Here is a 21,054-nt window from a genome sequence, read left to right on the forward strand (position 1 = left end):
AATTGAAGAAATTTTTATGGATTCAACATCCAATAGTACCCGAATTCAAAGCGCTTCCAAAAATCCATAAGAGTGCTACTGACCCACCCCTAAGACCTATTGTTTCAGGAAGGGGATGGGTCACTGAAAACGTATCCATCTGGGTTGAATGTGCTTTAAAACCTATATTAAGTCTTTATCCAAGAATATTAAAGGACACAGCACAGTTTGTTTCATCCTTGTCAGAGCATTTAACCAATGTGGATGATAAGGAGTTTATGTTTGTCACACTGGATGTGAATAATCTTTTTACAGGGATTGATAATAAATATGGTATTCAAGCGATAGAGAGCATATTACTTAATAAGACACAACTTAATATGGAAACTATTCAAAGAATCAGTAAGCTTTTGAATATTGTCCTGGAATATAATATTTTCACTTGTCAGGGTGATTATTATAGACAACAACAGGGTGTAGCCATGGGCACACCCTGTGCGAACTCATATGCCAACCTAGTGTTGGTATATTGGGAGGACAACACCATATTTGATGCTACACATGCATGGACTAATAATTTACATTTTTACGTACGTTTTGTTGACGATATTTTCTTTTTATGGGATGGCAAACAACAAGAATTGAAAGTTTTTATAGCTTATTTAGAAGGGAGTTCTGAATTTTTCAGGTTCTCTGTCAATTATTCTGAATTAACTATAGACTTTTTAGATGTATGCTTAACTAGCCGAGATGGAGGTGGCCTGATGACATCGCTATATAGAAAAACCTGTTGGCGTAACAGTTTGCTACCTTTTGATAGTATGCACCCACGTCATACCTTTGGCAATATAGTCAAAGGGCAAGAATGTAGGATTTCAAGATTATGTAGTGAGGATGCTAAATTTTATGAAGAGGTGGACAACTTTTTAACATTGCCAGACCTTGGCTCAATAGAGTGGGTGGAAACACTGTGAATAATGAACAACAGGGGATATCATTTGAGGGTAAAGGCAGAACTAATATGGAACTCACATACAGTAGTGATGTGGGTAACATTTGCAAAATTATTAAACATCATTGGCAGGTGCTACACATGGATCCGAAGTTGAAGGAGATTTTAGATATTACACAAAATTTTGTGTTTAGGAAAAATAAGAACTTGAAAGATATACTTTGTAAAGAACCTAAGCATTATGTAAAGGGTAATTTACTTACAAGGAAGACAGGTACATATCCTTGCCACCAGTGTAGAGCATGTCGATATATTCTGCAAGAACATACATTTATACATCCGAGGACAGGTAGACAATACACATTTAAAGGATACGCAGATTGTAGAACAAAGAATTTAGTGTATATAACCGTGTGTCAGAATTGTGAATCACATTATGTAGGTAAGTCCAATACAATGTTTAAGACAAGGATATTCCAACATATATCAGATATTAAGCATTCCAATGAATATAATGCACTAGCTCAACATGTAAGAGTGAATTTGAATCATACATTTCTGTTTATGGCAATACAAATGATTGCTCCCAATGTTAGAGGAGGTGATTTGTTCAATGATACGGAATGTGCAGAAACTAGATGGATTATAAGACTTGGGGCGGATAAGCCACCAGGTATTAATGCTGTTGTACCTTTAAAACCCATCCTTAAGAAAAGGAGGGTAAAATATTGAAAGCTGATTGGTTGCTCTGTATTTTAAAAATGGTTGCTTGTGATGTTCATTGTTATCTGATGAAGGGCATGTTGCCTGAAAGCACTTATACAAGGTTTTATTTCTGATTTTATTGAATAAAAGACTTGACCAGCTCTACGTGGAGTCCTCTGCCTTATTGTGTTCTTTGGACTTTGCTTGTGATAGGCAGAGTGACTTTAGTGCAATAGACTTTTTGTTTGGTGATTTTATATATATATATATATATATATATATATATATATATATTTATATATATATATATGTTTATATATATATATATATATATATATATATATATATATATGCTTTGCTTTTCTAGTATGTATCTTCTGTAACATTCATCACCAGTCTGTACTACTTGTAACCTTATGCTCTAAGCTCTATCACTTGTAAATATTGTAATCTAACCTAAAACCTATGTTAACCTTGTTTCTGGTCCTATACTACTTGCAATTTCATGCTCTAAGCTACATCATTTGTAAATTTTTGTAATCTAATGTATAACCTATTAACCTTGTTATTGGAGCTTTTCTCCCCAGGACTCCATTGAAAACGGGTTCATCGTGGCCCAATGGACAATCCTGGTAAACCAACTGCAAATAAATATATATATATATATATATATATATATATATATATATATATATATATATATATATATATATATATATATATATATATATATACACACACATATAAAGTCACTAAAGCTGTAGTGCATTGGTACATTTCTGATGTGGCTACATTTTTACAGTTAATATCATTTTGTGAATATACTACTGAAATTAAAGCAGCTAGTAGTTTGAAAACAAAACAAATATGACATGTTTTTGATGGTTCAGTTTCCTCTTTGACTGCACCTAGAAAAAGACATCAACTTAAGTATTATCAATAATTTATATATGCAAGCATATCTTTCTGGGTAAAATAGTGCAATGCCTCTTTAGATGAATGGTGAATTACTTACATTATGGTTTCGCTAATAAATCATCAGATGAGTTCATTTTCAATGTACAGCGTTCAACCTATGGGACATAGCTGATAGCTTGTCTTACTAGGATACAAGATCCCTCTGTTGCAGCACTTAAAATGCAAACATTTTAAGTTGCACAATAGTGTAGATTTTGAGGCATTGTGAGTTTAGTCTTTCATAATGTCCCACCAGAAGTTTTCAGTTTCAAGAAATTTTCAAGGGCCATCCTTATCAACAAAAGTAATTGCAAAACCAACGCACGTTTTTTTTTTCTTTTTGTTACATTTGTTATGGAATATGTGACAATATATTTTAATTTTTACTCCATTCACAAATTAAAGCTATTTTATGGTGAGGAAAGAAAGAAAGTAACAAATCTAATTTTTATTTAAGAGGGCTGCAACCCAAAGTCATCCACCATGAGTAACCTCTGACTATTACATTTCTTAATCAGCACTTTCATTCATAACCTGGTAAATACAAACTTCTTCCAGGGCTCTAGGATGTATGATTATAATGTGGCAAAACACTTAATACTGAGAGCATCAGCATCCTCTGTAGCCATACTAGAAATTACACTGTACTCTTTCTGATGTTGCCCTTTTTCTCTAATGATGCCCCAGTGGCATGGAACACCCTTCCTACTGACATTAGAGTGCTTCTGTCCTGCCCTCATATTCCTCACATCCCAAACATTACTTCACCAGAAAGAAAATGAAGTTGTAATAGCAAAGCCACTTACATTTGATTATTATTCTTTATGGAAAGCAGGTCAGTGCCTAGTTAATGTAAGTAGGTGTCTTTAATTAGCTGTTTTCACTGTTAGTATTATTCATTCCTCTTTTAACGTGGCTTAATGTTGTTGCTGTATATTATATCGAAGTTTAAGTGCCACTTCATCTTTTGTGACTAGGTCATATGTGAAAAATGGAGCATTAATGCAATAGTTCACTCCACTATAATATAAAATAAGATTAGTATTTTTGCTTAACATCACGTTGCGTATAAGGTCAGCCGTTCTGTTTGAATTAACTATTGACAATTTTCTTGCTTTTTCTCTCACATTGGCTCTAAGCAGCAGAGAAAGTGCCACTGAATCCATTTAAACATTGTTTTTTTCTTTGCTATGAAACACGTATCACTTCACATATAGACTGTACTGATAGTCCAGGCTTTGCAATTTTGCAGCAGTGGATGCTAAGAGGTCATGAGAATCCCAAACTGTCAGGGTGACTATGAAATATAGAGTACTTTCTGTGAATATGCCTCCCTATCAGAAATTTGTAACATGATTAGTGCATAAGCAATAGGGGGCAACTACTATGCTGTTAAGAGGGTTAACATATACGCATGAGTTCAGTTCATTGACATGACTCTATAATGAACTCATTTGCACTCAAAGTGTGTAAATCATCCTGAAATTATGCCAGAAAGCAGCAGGTTTCAGTCAAAGTACAGAGATGTGAGGGGAACTGAGATGGTGCTTCTGCATATCTGGATGTTTTATTGAAGGGATCACTTGGGTGAATGTTTCATTTCAGTACTTGCACATACCTGGACATTTTACTGAAGGGGCTGCTTGGGTGAATTGTTCAATTCAGTGCTTGTGCATACCTAAACATTTTACTAAGCTTGAGGAAATGTTTCATTTTAATCCTATCAATAGCTGGACATATTACTGAAGGTATCGCTTGAGAGCTTGGGTGAATGCTTCATTTTGGTGCTTGTGCATAGTGGGGCATGTTACTGAAGGGCTTGCTTGGGTGAATGCTTCATTTTGGTGCTTGCACATACTGATGAATGCTTCATTTTGGTGCTTGCATATACTGGGCATGTTACTGAAGGGGTCACTTGGATGAATGCTTCATTTTAGTGCTTGTGCATACTAGGAAATGTTACTGAATGGTCGTTTGTGGAAATCTTTCATTTTGGTGCTTGTGCATACCTCAACATTTTACTGAAGGGTAGCTTGGGAAAATGTTTAATTTTAGTGCTTGCGCATAGCTGGACATATTACTGAAGGGATGGCTGAGGTGAATGCTTGATTTTGGTGCTTGTGCATGCTGGGGCATGTTATTGAAGTGATCACTTTGGTACTGTTTCATTTTAAAGCTTGTGTATACTGGGGCATGTTACTGAAGGGGTTGCTTGGGTGAATGTTTCATTTTAGTGCTTGTGCATAATAGGAAATGTTACTGAAGGGAATGCTGGGAGAAATAATTCATGTGTGTGTTAGGGGAGCGCTTGTGCATACATGTTCAAGCAGCTGAAGTAATTGATGGGAAAAATAATTTATTGTGTAATTTTAGTGCTTATGCATACTTAATACAAACTAATGAAGGGGTCACTGAGGGAAATAATTAATTTGTCTGTCAGGAAAGTGCTTGTGCATACATGGACAGACAACTCCGCTGACTGCAACTCCAGTATGAAAGGTGAAGCACTGCATTTATTAATGGATGTGCTTACCGCAGGGATGTCGGACTATGAATTGCAAAACTGCCTCATTAGCATACTATGCTTAACAACATTTCTCATTTCCATCTCATTATTTTTTAGGCCTTGCATATTAGTGTAAATGGCCTGTATAAAACATGCATTTGCTATGCTCATTTGTAAGCATCAGGAATACCTGTATTGCATTTGCTCAAGCAACTATGAATACAATCCATAAACTTGCTACTTTTCTGGCAGAAGCCCTGGTGATTTCATCTCCAGTTTTGTGCTTCTTTAATAGAGGAAACTGACTCTTTTTCAATCTTAGAGTTTGAACTATGGAAGGCTCTTAGTTCCAAGATTCCGTGACTTGGTGGGAAGAGTAATAATTAAAGGTACAGAAAGCTTGTTCACTCACTGGGAAGCTATGTGATAGATACTTGTAAAGAAGTTGTATTCATTCCATTGATCTCAAAATTTTGTGAATTATAGTTCCAAGATTCAGAAAGTATTTCAATGATTTGCTGTCCAGGGCTGAGCCAGGAATTTCAGATATGTACATCACTCTTTCATATTGCTGTCTCTCTCTGGCTTTAAACATCCTAATCCCCACACCCACATTTTTACCATGGCTCAGCATTCCTTTTACCATTCAACTCCATTTAAACTAATGTGAAAGAAACAAGTACCCACTTTGTATAATTCTTTTATCTCAAAAGGAAATTGTGCTCAGTATTGTTGATGGAAATGATAATTATTATATTAACTTGATCTGACAAACAAAGAGAGCATGTTGAGACAACAGCACTTTTCCATGTAAAACTTTGAAAGTGTGCCATTATACTCAGTCTGGAGTTATAAGCACATTTCACAGTAAGCAACTCTGCTATAGTTCTCAGAAGACTGCTCATACACTGTACAGGTTTGGCATAATAGCTAAGGTGGGGTTTAGCATAATGGTTAAGGTGTTTACTTCACAGATGCAAGGTGCAGAGTTTGATTTTCATGTTTGAAAGTGAAATTGGTTAGGCCTAAAATAGCCCACAAAGGCAGCTAGCCTAGTACTTATAGATGCATGGACTGTTACTAAGCTAACAACCCAGGGGGCCTTTCTAATCCTAGTCAAGTTTTCCGGAAAGAATAATGATGTCTTGTATCCAAACATGATATTGAGGGCCAGACATTTATATGCTACCTTTGTCCATAGGAGACATGAGTGCTAGGTCCAGTGTAAATTTCCTATTCACCATTCACTGGTATAGGTTGCGCCTTAAACTGAGTAATAGATGAACTCAGCTTCACGTGGATGGGAAGCCTGTTCCATTAGAGGGACAGTCTCTGGGACAGATATCTGTCTCTCCAGCATGTCCTGTTTAAGTCACAGACAAAACTCAGGTCCCTAGACCTTGTATTCCTGGTACTCTTTGACTTACACATATGTAGGAGATTCATACGTGTGGAGTTTGTGGATGCGTTGTAAGCCAAGCATAGATCTCCCCTCAGCAATCTACAGGAGACTGAGTAAACGGAAAGGGCTTTAAGGCACTCTGCATAAGGCAGGTTTGCTATGCCTTGTATTATTTCTGTAAGGAACCTCTGAGGTCACTCTAGCTGCTGCATATGCCTGATCAGGTATATAATAAAGGGAGCATTATACTCTATGATTGGTCTGATAAGGATGGAGTACAGTGGGGTAATGATCTCTTTGGACCTACATGCCATGCCCTTGCTTCTAAGTTGCTCAACATAAAAGTATTTCCTCAACACTGTGGCCACATGGTGGTCAAAGTTAAGGCTACTGTCTACATGTGTACCCAGATCCTTGACCACTGGGTTGACTCTTAGCAGTGTATTATCAACATGGTAACCTTGATCTAATCCTATATATGGTTGAAAGCCACAGAAAGCACTCTTACTGTGCATGGCTATAATGCCTTTCATACATTCTTTCCGCCTACTGAACATGAAAGAGCAAAAGGCGGAAGTGTATCTCTCTACATAATGGTTAAGGCACCTCAGGGCTGGTCAGACAATATGACATGGTTGAGCTACTCCATGTCCAAATAGCCATGGGAAAAATTAATTACTGTATTCATGCTAGCTGCACGTCCCCAACATGAACCAGGAAATCCATGCACCATACTTGAAGTTACTAGAATCAAATCACCATCCGTACCAATGTCATTATCATGGGTGATTTTAACTACTTCTCCATTAACTAGGAGACATGCATGGCCACAGACATGCACTCCTAAAGATTTCTTGACTTTGTAAACTTAAAAGCTCTAGAGCAGCTAGTCTGCACCTACCATTAGCGGTACAAATAGCCTAGATCTGGTACTCAGAAACATGGGTGAGTGCTGCATCCTCAAAGTCTGATGTCTTCACTGGTAAGATCAGATCACAAAGCGGTGTCCCTTGAAATAAAGGTTAAACTAGACTCCCCACCTACCTCCAAAAACTTTAAGAACTTTTCCAAGGCAAACTACCTCCTATTAAATGATTGCATAGCTAATCTTCAAGTTCCCCCAAACCCAGAAAACACCGGAGCTTATGCAGATCCATGCACAAAAGCCCTGCATGACCATATAACCGACTGCATAGAAATGGCAGTACTGAACCAAAATAAGCCCAGGTTAAACCACAAAAACAAGCCACCCTGGTGGACCCCTGGTATTCGTAGGTTGTACAACAAAAGAAAGAAAATATTGCTGAGAAATAAGAAGGCATATGCACAATGGAACAAAACGTCCCTCATTAGACTAAACAATCAAATCAGGAAACTATACAAGACTCGAAGGCAGATTTTGAGGCAAAAATAGCCTCCAAAGCTAAGGAAGGCATTTTTCAGTTATGTCTGCAGTCATAAGGGCAACATCCAACAATGTGAGGAATTAGTTGTGGACGGCATCACCTATACTCAGCCAGAAGATATACCAAATCTGCTTGCTGATAAATTCATCTCAAATTTCACCTCCCCATCATTCCCAGCTATCACTCAAGAAAAACCCTCCACCACTCTACTGCCAATTATCACTAAAAACAGGTTGCCACTGCATTCTCTGAAGCTAAAAACAAGGCTTCAGTGTGGCCCAACAATTTACCAGGTTGCCTCTTAAACATCTGGAATCACGGCCTCACAGGCCCATCAGGATCTGTATTTAACCACAGCCTCCCGACTGGCTTTGTCCCGATAGTGAAGGACAACAGTCATCCCTCTACATAAATGGGGACTATCATCTGACCCAGCTAATTACAGACTCATAAGTTTGACTAATTTTGTATGTAAGGCCATGGAAATAATAATCATGGACCTGCTAACTAATGACAAAATAAACCTCTGAAACACAAAAAGAAGTACAATGAAAAAAGGTCTTTAAACAGGTTTACTGAATAAAACTTAAAGTGCTTTTTGCTTGTACTTAAACAAGCTTCATCAGAAGTTAAAACCAATAACATACACATAATTTTTAAATCACAAATGTGATGACGTTGTACACCCCGTCCATACAGCGTAAATCTGACTTAAAGGTATATGCATTATATAACACATTTTGATTTAATTTATTTAAATAAATAAATAACAGCAACACCATCATACTGTCTATAGACCACTAACAATAAACCAGACTAATTACATGACTTATAATATAATTCTAGATGTTAAAAAATCATGATATAAACTAAAAGATGTATGTAGATACAGACATACAATCTAAAAGAAAACACCATTTAAAAACACATGAAAAAAGTTTATATATCTATTCGATGACACCTTGGTATTAATATCAATCAACTGGCTAGTGTATTACTATTCCCAATAGATGCTTGTTTAAAGCTAAATTATTTACTACCCAGATTTGGCATATCTAGGACTCGTTTTAAATCCAAGGCTTATTTGCAAATATTTTTATATTTCAAAATGCATCCAATAGAACACATATCATTTAAGCCTGGGTATCTATAAGCATTTAGTTTTATCTGCCAACCTAATTCGAGTTCCTCTAGCCAAAGAGGTGTTGGTCCACCCTTATAGGATGAATTACTTGATCAATTGCCATATATGTAAACCCGTGGTCCTGATATTGGTGGACATGTTTGGCTAATGCGTTGTCTAATTTCCCTTTGGAAATTGCATATTGGTGCTCGTATACTCTGTCCCGTAATCTACGTTCAGTTTTTCCAATATAATATGCGGAACACGATTTACAGCATGCTAGATAAACTATATTTTTAGATTGGCAATTAAACCTAAATTTGATTTTATAATGCACGTGATTGATTACAAACAAATTCATTGTTGCCAAGTTTCACAAAGTAAACCTCCAAACACTGGACCCAACACAGTTCGTCTTGTCAAGAGCAGGTCATGCCTACTAAATATGGTGGACTTTTTTGAAAAAGTCACTAGGGCCATAGATGATGGGAAAACAGTGCATACCACCTACATTGACCTGGCCAAGGCATTCAACACAATTGCACACTCAGGTGTTATATATATATATTTTAAATTAAACACCTTTATTAAATTATCACGTGTGACCTAGGCAAATTTACATTTACATAAAAGTAATCAAACTGTATCAGCAAGTTTATGTTTACAAACCTTATACGCCATATATATTGCTATATATCATACAATCTAAGCAGCACTGCAAAAACATTTCTGTGAACTACTGGAAAGCTGATAGATTTACTGTGAGCTGCAAAGCTGCAATCTATTCCAAACTGATAAGTACACTTTTTACAACTTAATTTGCACTGTACTGTATTTATACACTTGCCTATTATTTATAGTGGTGCTGTATTGTTTCTGTGTCTTGTTGTCTCCACTGTGTTCTTCCACCTACCCTCCCTGTTCTTGTTTTGGTGTTAATCTTGGTGGCTATGAAACTGCCCACCCCTCTTGTAAGTTTTTATTTGGATACACCTTCTGAGCCTATCTCATTTGCTCACTCAGCTGAGTGCAGTGAGATCATATTCTGATTTCAGGCACTACTACTGTGTACAAAGAGAGCATTTGAGAAGGACAACCCCTGTAGCCTCTTAATCCTGCTGTGTTCCCTCCCTCAAAAAAAAAAAAAAAAAAAATATATATATATATATATATATATATATATATATATATATATATATATATATATTCAGCTGCTCTTACTTGTAACTGTCTTAGTTGCTGTTCTGCGTGCTATCTGTTCAATTGTTCTTACTCTGCACTTATTACTGCTTGTTAGTAGCCTTCTAATTTAATGCCTCCTGCACTTGTTTTTAGTCATTTGTTAATTTAATTGCATTTAATTAAACTGTATTTGCTGTAATATTGATACACGTGTGCTAGCCTGCACTGCATTTGAATTGTATTTACTGCTGTTTTAGCTACTTTTCTGTAAAAAAAAAAAAAAAAAAAAAAAAAAAATTCCTAGCTTGTTTCCTGCCTTTCCTGTAACTTATCTAGTCCAGATACAGACTTGCTGTATCCAGGACTATTTGTAAGCTCCTGAGCCCCCCCTCCCAAGCCTTTCTGTGTTGGAGGGAAGCCTTCTAGTTTATCAGTGGGAGTGGTAAGCATCAGGTAGCCTATCTACCATGGGAAGAGTGGGTTTCAGCCCATAAATTGTAGTTTATTGGCCATTTAGGCAGTTTCCCATCTCTTTCAACTTGCTAACTTAAAAGTCTTTGTTTGCACTTGCTCCCCACCTTCCTGTAACTAGTCTAGTCCAGGTACAGATTTGCTGTATCCAGGACTCTTTGTAAGCTTCTGAGCCCCCCAAGCATTTCTGTTTGGAGGAAAGCCTTCTAGCTTATCAGTGGGAGTGGTAAGCACTAGATAGCCTATCTACCACAAGAGGAGTGGTTCCTGGCCCAGAAATTGTAGCTACTGGCCGTTTGGGCAGTTTTTTCCCATCTCTTTCTACTTTCTGGTTTAAAAGCCGCACTTGTGCTTGTTTCCCACCTTTCCTGTTACTAGCCTAGTCCAGATACAGAGTTGCTGTATCCAGGACTGTTGGTAAGCTTCTGAGCCCCGCAAGCCTTTCTGTGTTGGAGGGAAGCCTTCTAGCTTATCAGTGGGAGTGGTAAGCACTAGGTAGCCTATCTACCACAAGAGGAGTGGTTCTGGCCCAAAAATTGTAGTTTATTGGCCGTTTGGGCAGTTTTTTCCATCTCTTTCAACTTTCTGGTTTTAAAGCCCATGTTTGCGCTTGATCCCCACCTTTCCAGTAACTAGTCTTGTCCAGGTACATATTCGCTGTATCCAGGACTGTTTGTAAGCTTCTGAGCCTCGCAAGCCTTTGTGTTGGAGTGCAGCCTTCTAGCTTATCAGTGGGAGTGGTAAGTACTAGCTGGCCTGTCTACCACAAGAGGAGTGGTTCTTGGCCCAGGAATTGTAGTTTATTGATCATTCGGGAAGTTGTCCATCTCTTTCAACTTTCTGGTTTAAAAGACCACATCTGCGCTTGTTTCCCATCTTTCCTGTAACTAACCTACTGGAAAGCACTAGAAAGCCTTAAACTGATACAAGCCTTCTAGCTTAAAAGAGAGACTTTGGAGTGGTTATCAGTTTTCTGTATTTTCTTGTGTCCTTAACTGTTTTTCACCTAAACACTGATTTTCCAGCACTTATTGTGATTTAAAAGCTTGTTTTTTTCACATATTGTACTTATTTGACTGCCTGCACTTTTAAAAAGTTATTTTTTGTTTAAACAAATTGTTTAACTGTTGTAGGCTACACACTAAAGTGTGATAGCCTTTTCTAATCACTTGTAGTCATTTAAAGCTGTTTTAAGTGTACTTTTTACTGTTTTTGCCTTATCTTTTCAAAAAAAAAATTCTTGTTTCCCACCTTTCTAAGCTAGTATAGTCCAGTTTTCAGGCTAGTGCTGAATTCTGTGTTACAATTTTCTGAGTTGCCCATACCTTACTTGGATATAGGGAAATTTCTCTGTTCACCTGTGAGAGAGGGGAACTTTGAGCAGCCATCTGTTCCTGGAGGAGTGGTTCCAGCCCAGAAGTTAGTAGTTTAAAAAACGCATCTGGATGGTTTTGTGTGCCAGGCAGCACCTGTTAGCTAGGGTTAAATTATTCTTGGCTCCACTAAGTCTTCTCTTCAGTTTTTCACTTGAAACTAGTCTAACTCTCAACCTAAGCACTCAAAAAGCATCCTACAGTCAGGAGTGGCCTTAGGTCAACTGGTGCCCCAGGCAAAAGACCTCCACAGTGACCCCCACCACACCACCTGGTGCACCCATCCTGGTCTACCTACACCAAATAAATACTGGAAAAGTGCCCCTGTTAGAGTGGCGCCCTAGGCGGTTGCCTCGTTGGCCTATGACTAAGGCCGGCTATGCCTACAGTCCAGCACTTGCTCAAACCTAATAGTAAGCACTAATATACCCAGACACTTGACTGCCCAGCAGGGCAAGGCTCTTTATCCACCCATCACCATCCAAGTGACTAAGCAGCTCACCCTACTATTCAGGCATGACCAAAGGGCAACTTCAGGTGTACTCTCCAGTCCAGCTGGTGAATCTAGGTATCCTGAGGCAATGTTACAACTGCCTCATGTACACAGACAGCCCTCTCCTCCTACCACAAAACACTAACATATGCGAGAGATGCAATTATACAGCCAAAATGGAGGCTAAGGTCTCTCCACCCAAGACTGGAACAGACAATCATGAGGAAAAGGTTAACACTTACACCACACCTCCAGCCTCACATAGACCTACTAAACTAGCACTGGCAAAAAATACACATAAATACACAAAATCATACTCGGAGGCTCTAGATAAAAACCTGAAAAAGCATCAGAGAGCTCCAAAGCAGACACCCACAAAACCTGCACCTCGTGTCACAAACCAGATAACACATACAACACTAAATCTATGTGCCACACAATGACAGCTCTTAAGGCGAAATAACATACCTAACACACTAGTAATAGGTGACTCAATAGTCAGGCACACTGATGCCCCACTCACTAGGCTGGACAAGGAAAAGGATACTGTTAGCTGCCTGTCAGGAGCCAGAATCCGCCACATAACACAAGCACTCAGGTCACTCCAGAACAAGTACAAATCTGACACTGTCATTGTTCATGTTGGTGTGAATGACCTGAGACGTACCGCCCTGGACTACATGAAAAGAGACATGGAAGAGCTCTCTGATCATGTAGCCCAGGCGGGTATGACCCTAACCCTGAGTATCATCCTGCCCTCACCAAGAATGATACATCAGTATAAAGAAAAAATGATCAATTTCAACAATTGGCTAAGCTTCTGGTGTCATTCAAAGGGGATCCAGTGTCTGTCAGCCTGGGATGACATGCTCGACAAACCACGTTGCTTCACAAGAGACAGCTTGCACCTGTCACCCCTTGGCTTTCGAATACTGGCCAAGGCTCTTGCTTCCCCCATAGTGCCTTTTTTAGGCAAGGCTCAAAATTCAAACCCACCTCCATAAACAACACAAGTAAAAAATGAGGGTTATGCTAATCAACACCAGGAGTTTAAATTGCAAAATGCATGTGCTTGAATCACTCCTAAGTATGGAGAACGTCGACATCTGTGCAGTAACTGAAACCTGGTTCAAGGCTCCAGAGAGCACTCCAGCACTACTGGGCTATAACTCATACCACACATTTCAGCCACAGAACATGGACCGAAACACAAAAGGAGGGGGCGTATCCAAATTCATCAAGGATACCCACACCTCCAGGTTAGTGGTGCAGCATGATACCTCTGAGATCATCCATGTGCACCTAACATTGGGCAAATCTGCAATGCAAATTGTGGCCTTCTACAGATCACCCTCCATGACCCAGGACCACCACTCTGCCTTTCTGGAGACACTGGAAAACATGAAGGTCACATCATAACACACTTATATCGGGCGATTTCAATTATCCTACCATTAACTGAGAAAACTACTTAAGTACACACTCCCAGGCTCAGCACTTCCTGGAATTTATCAACTCAAATGCCCTGGATAAACTGATAAACTCCCCTACCAGAGGCCACAACATATTGGACCTGGTCATCATCAACATGGACGACAGGTGTTCTGTACCGGAGGTCAACCCGTCACTGGTTAGATCAGACCATACACTAATCACCCTGGATGTCCACACCACACCACCACCCCCAACCAAGGAAACCACAGTGAAAAACTTTTCTAAAGCAAACTTCACCTTACTTAAGGCAGAGGTGGTAAGTTTCACAGCCCCCACTCTAAAGGATAACACTGCCCAAGATGCAGAATCCTTTACAATTGCATTCTATGAGCACCTACAAGGATGCATGGATCGTGCCATCCCTAGCAAAACCAAGACTCACTCCCCTAAGAGAAGGAAACCAGTCTGTTGGACCCCTGCCATAAACAGGTTATGCAACAAAAGGAGGAAACTAGTTCAGAAAAAAAGCAAATCCCAAGAAGGAAAGACATCCCTGGTCAGTATCAGTAAGAAACTAAGGTCCCTCATAAAAATCATCCAAGGCTAACTTTGAAAGAAAAATAGCCAAGGATTTGAAAGATAACCACAAAGCCTTCTTTAGCTATGTCAAGAATCTAAGTGGCAACTCACAGATATACTGTGAGCTAGTGCAAAATAGCACAAAATATAGTGAACCTACTGATATTGCCAACATCCTGGCAGACAGATTCAGTGCAAACTTCACCTCCCTCTCACCTTCAAAAGGGCCTACAACAATACCAGAAAAGTGCAGTGTCCCAGAAATCACAGAAGCACAGGTGAAAACAGCCCTTTCAAAAGCCGAAAACACAGCATCAATGGGGCCAGATGGTGTCCCAGGCTGCATCTTGCACGAACTACAGAACAAACTAACCCCCCACCTAAACACACTGTTCAACCTCAGCCTCTCCACAGGCTACATGCCCATAGAATGGTGCACAGCAATGGTTATTCTGCTCCACAAAGGAGGGGCCACAACTGACCCTGGTAACTATCACCTCATAAGCCTGACTAGCCTGGTCTGCAAGGCTATAGAGCGCATCATCATGGAACTCATTAACAAAGACATTGGGAACCTCCAAACACTTGACCCGACCCAGTTTAACTTTGTTAACGGCAGATCATGCCTACTAAACCTGGTTGACTTCTTTGAGACAGTCACCATGGCCATAGATGAGGAAAAGGTGGTTCACACAGCCTACCTTGATCTCGCCAAGGAGTTCAACACCATTCCTCACTCGGGTATTACAGAAAAACTCAGCAGCCTGAACATAAACCCCTACATCACAAGATGGGCTGCCAACTGGCTTACAGACAGAACTCACATGGTAAGAATATTGGGCTCCAGGTCTGACTCTAAACCAGTCACAAGTGGTGTTCTGCAAGGCTCGGTTCTGGGACCCTTACTGTTCGGCATATATTTCTCAGAAGTACAGGCAAACACAGGAGGACTATGGCTAACCAAGTTTGCCGATGACTGCAAACTGGGAGCCATAATTGACTCTCCGGCTGACATGGACATCCTTCAAAAAGGCCTTACTGAGACAGACACCTGGTGTCAAAGACATTGCCTCAAGCTAAATGCCAAAAAACGTATAGTCATCCCGTTTGGGAAAAACAAAACACACTCGAATTACCACATAGGCGGCAGCCCCCTTAATACAGAAGAGGTAATAAGAGATCTGGGGACTCAGGTAGATAGTAATCTCTCCTTTGACAATCATATTGCCAAAGTAGTTAGGAAATCCTTCTATGTAGCCCATCTAATTACTAAGGGGTTCGCATCTAAAAATAAAGTGGTTATAGTGCCCCTCTACTCGTCACTCATCAGACCCATCATAGAGTACAATGCCCCATTTGGAATGTACCTCACAAGACACTTCCAACAGCTGGAAAGACCACAAAAGCACTTCACCAAGAGGATTACTGGCCTCAAACATATGTCCTATGCATGCCGACTGAAAAAACTCCAGCTGTTCTCTGTGACATATCGCTTACTCAGAGATGATCTCTGCCTGACTTACAAAGCCATGTCCAACTCAGAATTGATGGACATGCTCCACCTAAAGAAATCCAAGTCACTGTGAGCCACACGCTCTAGTGAGCTAAACCTCACCACAACAATAAATATAACATGCTGGAGAGATAGATTCCTGTCACAGAGACTCCCCATGCTTTGGAACAAAATTTCTAACTACATTAGGCAGAGCCCCTCACTAACACGCTTCAAGAGAAGCCTTGACGAGTGGATGGGTAACAGAAAATACACCCCTGGGATCACTTCATTGGGTCTGCTTGACAGAGGCTCAGTTAATTAATCAATGGGGGGGGTGAAAGCCGACACACTCTGGCTAGGCTTACAAATGCCCTCGGGCAGATAGCCTAGTACCTACCTATGAACCTATTATTCAATTCCTGCCTTTTTTAAACAAGAAGCATCTTTATTAAACCATCACTTATGACATAGGCAATCATACACTTCTATAAATGAAAACAAACCACACTAACACAATCCTAGTTGAAAGTATTTTACATCACAAACACAAACAATACTGACACTCACTCCCAGTTCCAAAATGTATGCATCACTTATAATCTACCCAATAATTTTAATCAAACAGTGCATAGCTCATTTAAGTCCTGCCTTCTTTTAAACCTCATTCCTCCTCCTTATGTATTGTTCCAACAATTCCCATTTTTTCCTATGTAGTTTGCTCCTACCCTTTTCTAAAGATCTCAATTCCAGTTGTTTCTTCTCTGTTACTGTAGTCACTACTTCTAGTACAGTTGGTTTAGATTTTATTTCCATTTTCTAGTAATTGCTTTTTTGGCAGCTGCTATAAATAGACACAACAAGGCCATACCATGTCTATGCAATTCTGATTCTGTATCATAGCTCAAAAAAATCATCTCCCTCTTTGCACCAATCTACCCACTCAGCACCTCCAATAGTGCATCCCACAGCGGATCCTGAAAGTCAACCAACTCACCAAACTCCCAGAAATTGTGTTCATAATTACTTCTTTCTGCCCCATCCCACCTCCAACATTTGCTGTCTACCTGAGGAAAAATTATCTGGAGTCTACTTGCGGTATAAAAATATCTACATAAACATTTCCAATCAAAAATCCCAAATTTTCTAGATTTTGTTGCATACTTGGGAGGCATACATATATCCTCCCATTGTTTCTTTGTAAATTGTTTATCCAGTCTTTCTTCCAAATCCTTTCTAACCTCCTCTGATTGACTCTTATAGTTATCATGCAATATTTTATATGCTCTACTAATTATTCCTTTTTTAATTTTTTAATGGCAGCTTATTTTCTAGATTCTACAAAAAAAACTCTACCAGTGCTGATCTTTCATTTAGGACCCCCTATTTCTTTCTCTTTGTCTATACTCTGATATCAATCCTTGATATTAAATGCAATCTATAATCTGCAGTCGAAATCAATTCTTGGCATCTTCCCATTCTATCATCTTTCCCTCTTTAGCTATTTGCTCCCAGTACCTTGGTTCTTTTGCCAGTTTTCTCCAATAAATTCCAGCCCCCTCTTGCCTATTGTCTATATCCCTAATTGCAGTCATCAACAGAATCTTCTTTATCCATTCCTGTGTTGGCTTACTTCTTAGGATACTTCCTGCTAGTTTATTGATATAATATTCTGTATGATCATTTTAGTTCTCCTTAAATGCCTGCATCAAAAAACCCAGTGTCTTTTTGTTTCTTGAGCTCCCTCCCTGTTTTATTATCATCCATTTCCACTTTGAATTATAGGTTTCTGCTTGTGCTATGTATAGGAGACAACTGCATATCTCTGAAATACCCCTTCAAGTGGGCAATCCCAATAAGCCCTGTTCTACTGAAAGAATCAGTTTATCCCATTTGACTCTTGCCATCTTGCCCTCCCAGATAAAGTCCTACAGTTCTTTATTAATTGCAATCCACAACTTCTCCTCTGGTTGATAAAAAATATGCCTGACCTGTGTATAACACTAATGGGACTAAAAACAATTTAAATGCTTGTATCTTATTTTATATATATATATATATATATATATATATATATATATATATATATATATATATATATATATATATATATATATATATATATATATATATATATGTATATATATATAAAAAACAAAGCTTCAATTTTCTCAGTTTTTGTATTATCTTTTGTTTAGTCTCTTCCCACACATCCTTAGCTGCCACACCAGAATCATTTTTAATCCAAACTACCAAATGTTTAATTTTATCATGACTCCAGAACTATAGATATTATTGAACCAATTCATGTGTGGGTGCATAATTTATTTATTTATTTTATTTATTTATTACATTTGTTAACCGGGTTATGTCCAGCTGGGCCAGAAGCTCGTTTTCCAGTGGAGGCCCAGGGAGAAAAGCTTCACAAGCACTAACAAAGCATACATTAATTAAGCAATAACCGATGGCATGGTGTGGTATATTGAAGATTTACCCAAGGCTGGCATGGTTTAATCATGAGGACTAAGCCCGAGTGAATAATAAAGCCAACCGTGGGTAAATTTCAATATACCATAACCACAGAGTTGGTTATTACTATTATACAATTACATTATTTAAGGAAAAAAACATTTACTTTTCTGAAATAATGTCTTTGTATAATGGCGTATTACTGTTTTTCCACCGGTCGTGGTATACTGCTTCCTTGTTTTGATGTACTGTGCATGCGTATGGGACTTGCATTCCTACGCATACCCAATACATCAGTGCTTTGAAACAGAAGCAACAGAGAAAAAAAGTTTCCATTGCTCCGTTTTTTTCTTTTCTTTTTCTTTATTAAAAAAAAAAATTAAAAAAGTTTTTGGACACTTTATGCCAATGGAAAAAAGTCAGGGCGACCGGACCTTTTACCGTTGGTATATTGTGGGATTTACAACAGGCATGTTGACCAATCAGCGTGCATGATTTGGAATATTAATGGTGGGTCATTGTATAATTACAATTAATAAATACAGAAGACAGTATAGGATACAAACAGTAGTACACATGTATACAGTGTCTGTAAACAAACAGAAATATTAATTACAAAGACTATTGCTTGGTTAGAAATACTAAATTACAACTGCACAAAATAAAATAAATTAAAATCAGAGACATATACACACACATATATATATATATATATATATATATATATATATATATATATATATATATATATATATATATATATATATAAAACAGTGATGAAAAGCATGGAGTTATTAGCTATGCACAGAATGTCTAAAATAAAAATAAAAAAATCTGTCATGCAAATTAAAAACAGAGCGCAAGCTGATATTGGTCAGCAGAGTTACAGTATAGTTGGAGGTAAGTAGGCTAACGTATTGGAGGTTGTAGAATTAGCCTGAATTATAGTGAATCATCACTACTGACTTTGTTTTAGCTTCATTAATTTTGTATCCTGAAAAGATTTGAAACTATCTCAAAAATTATCCATAACACTGTAATGTCTCTTGCTGGTTTTGTCAGGTATAAAATAATATTATCTGCAAATAGAGACAGATTTTCTTGACTACCATACCAATTACATCATTGAATTTCTGAGTCCATTATTTTCTTTGCCACTGGTTCTAAATATAATGCAAATAACAAAGGAGAAAGAGGACACTCCTGCCTGCACATTCAGGTATTATAAATAAACTCATAAAAATGGGCATAAATCCCTGTGCCACCAGATGGATAGCCAATTGGCTAATGGACAGGACATGCGATTATAGTGGGTAAATCCAGACCCAACAAGAGGCCATTTACTAGTGGTGTACCAAAGGGCTATGTGCTGGGACCACTTCTGTTCAGAATATACTTCTCTGAAGTCAAGGCTAATGTGGAGGGCCTCTAAATGACAATGTTTGTTGATGATTGTAAACTGGGGGCAATCAGTGAATCCCCTAGTGATGTAGATATCCTTCTGGAGGGTCTAAATCAGACAAATGATTCATGCCAGAGCTTGACCTGAAACTAAATTTGAAAAAAAAATGCTTTACCATACCCTTTGGGAAGCCAAAGACCCTTGCATATTAGTAGCATGCCCCTAAGAGTAGAGTCATAAGTGAGATATCTACATACATCTCAACCTCTTAGGGTGATAAATTGGGGCAAAGCCTTAAATAATGGGGGAAAAGGCCCAAAAATAAGGGCAGAGTCCAATTATTGCCTTTATAACCTTGGAAAGTTGTTAGCATAATGGGTTTTGTGTTAGTATGCATTTTCTGAAGAATTTGAAGTCTGAGACCCAAATGTATATCATTTAGTGAATCCAGTACTCAGTGATCCTCAGTGATTTGCTGAAAAACCATAAATTTTATAAGGGGCATTCTGTGAAAATCTGGACAGTTGAAAGGTATGGATAGCTAGATACCCAGACAGATAGTAGCTTGAACTTTAACCGCCATGTGTCTACAGTGGTGAGGAAATATTTCTATGTGGCATAAGTTATAAGCAAAGGTATGGCATTAAGATTCAAGGAAGTTATAGTCCCACTGTACTCATCCCTCATTAGATCACGCATGCAGGGCTGTATATACTTGTTTTCTTTTATACAGTTAGTATAAGTGAGCTTGTTTGTGTGTATTTTTGTGAATGTGTGTGTGTGTGTGGGGGGGGGGGCATGTGTACACAGTCCATGGTTGCAATGGATATTATTATTTTTTTTTATTTGCTCATTGTAAGATGTCTGTGGAGTACACTGTTAATAAAGTGGCTATACCTGCCTCATATGTCCAAGATGAGCTTCCTTTCTCAAAGAAGGTCTGGCATGTATTCTGAAGAGAAAGTCTACTGCTGGAAGACTAAATATTTATTTGACATTTGCTTACCAGGAAAGTTTGAGTAGGACAGAGCCTATTTTCAGCAGAGGCTCAGGGAGACATGTTCCAGACATATGTCTTTATAAAGTGGGAGGAAACAAGAGCTCCCAGAGGAAACCCATATTAACACAG

Source organism: Protopterus annectens, chromosome 3.part1 (genome assembly GCF_019279795.1).
Source record: "Protopterus annectens isolate FY-2018-M chromosome 3.part1, PAN1.0, whole genome shotgun sequence".
NCBI lineage: Eukaryota > Metazoa > Chordata > Ceratodontiformes > Protopteridae > Protopterus > Protopterus annectens.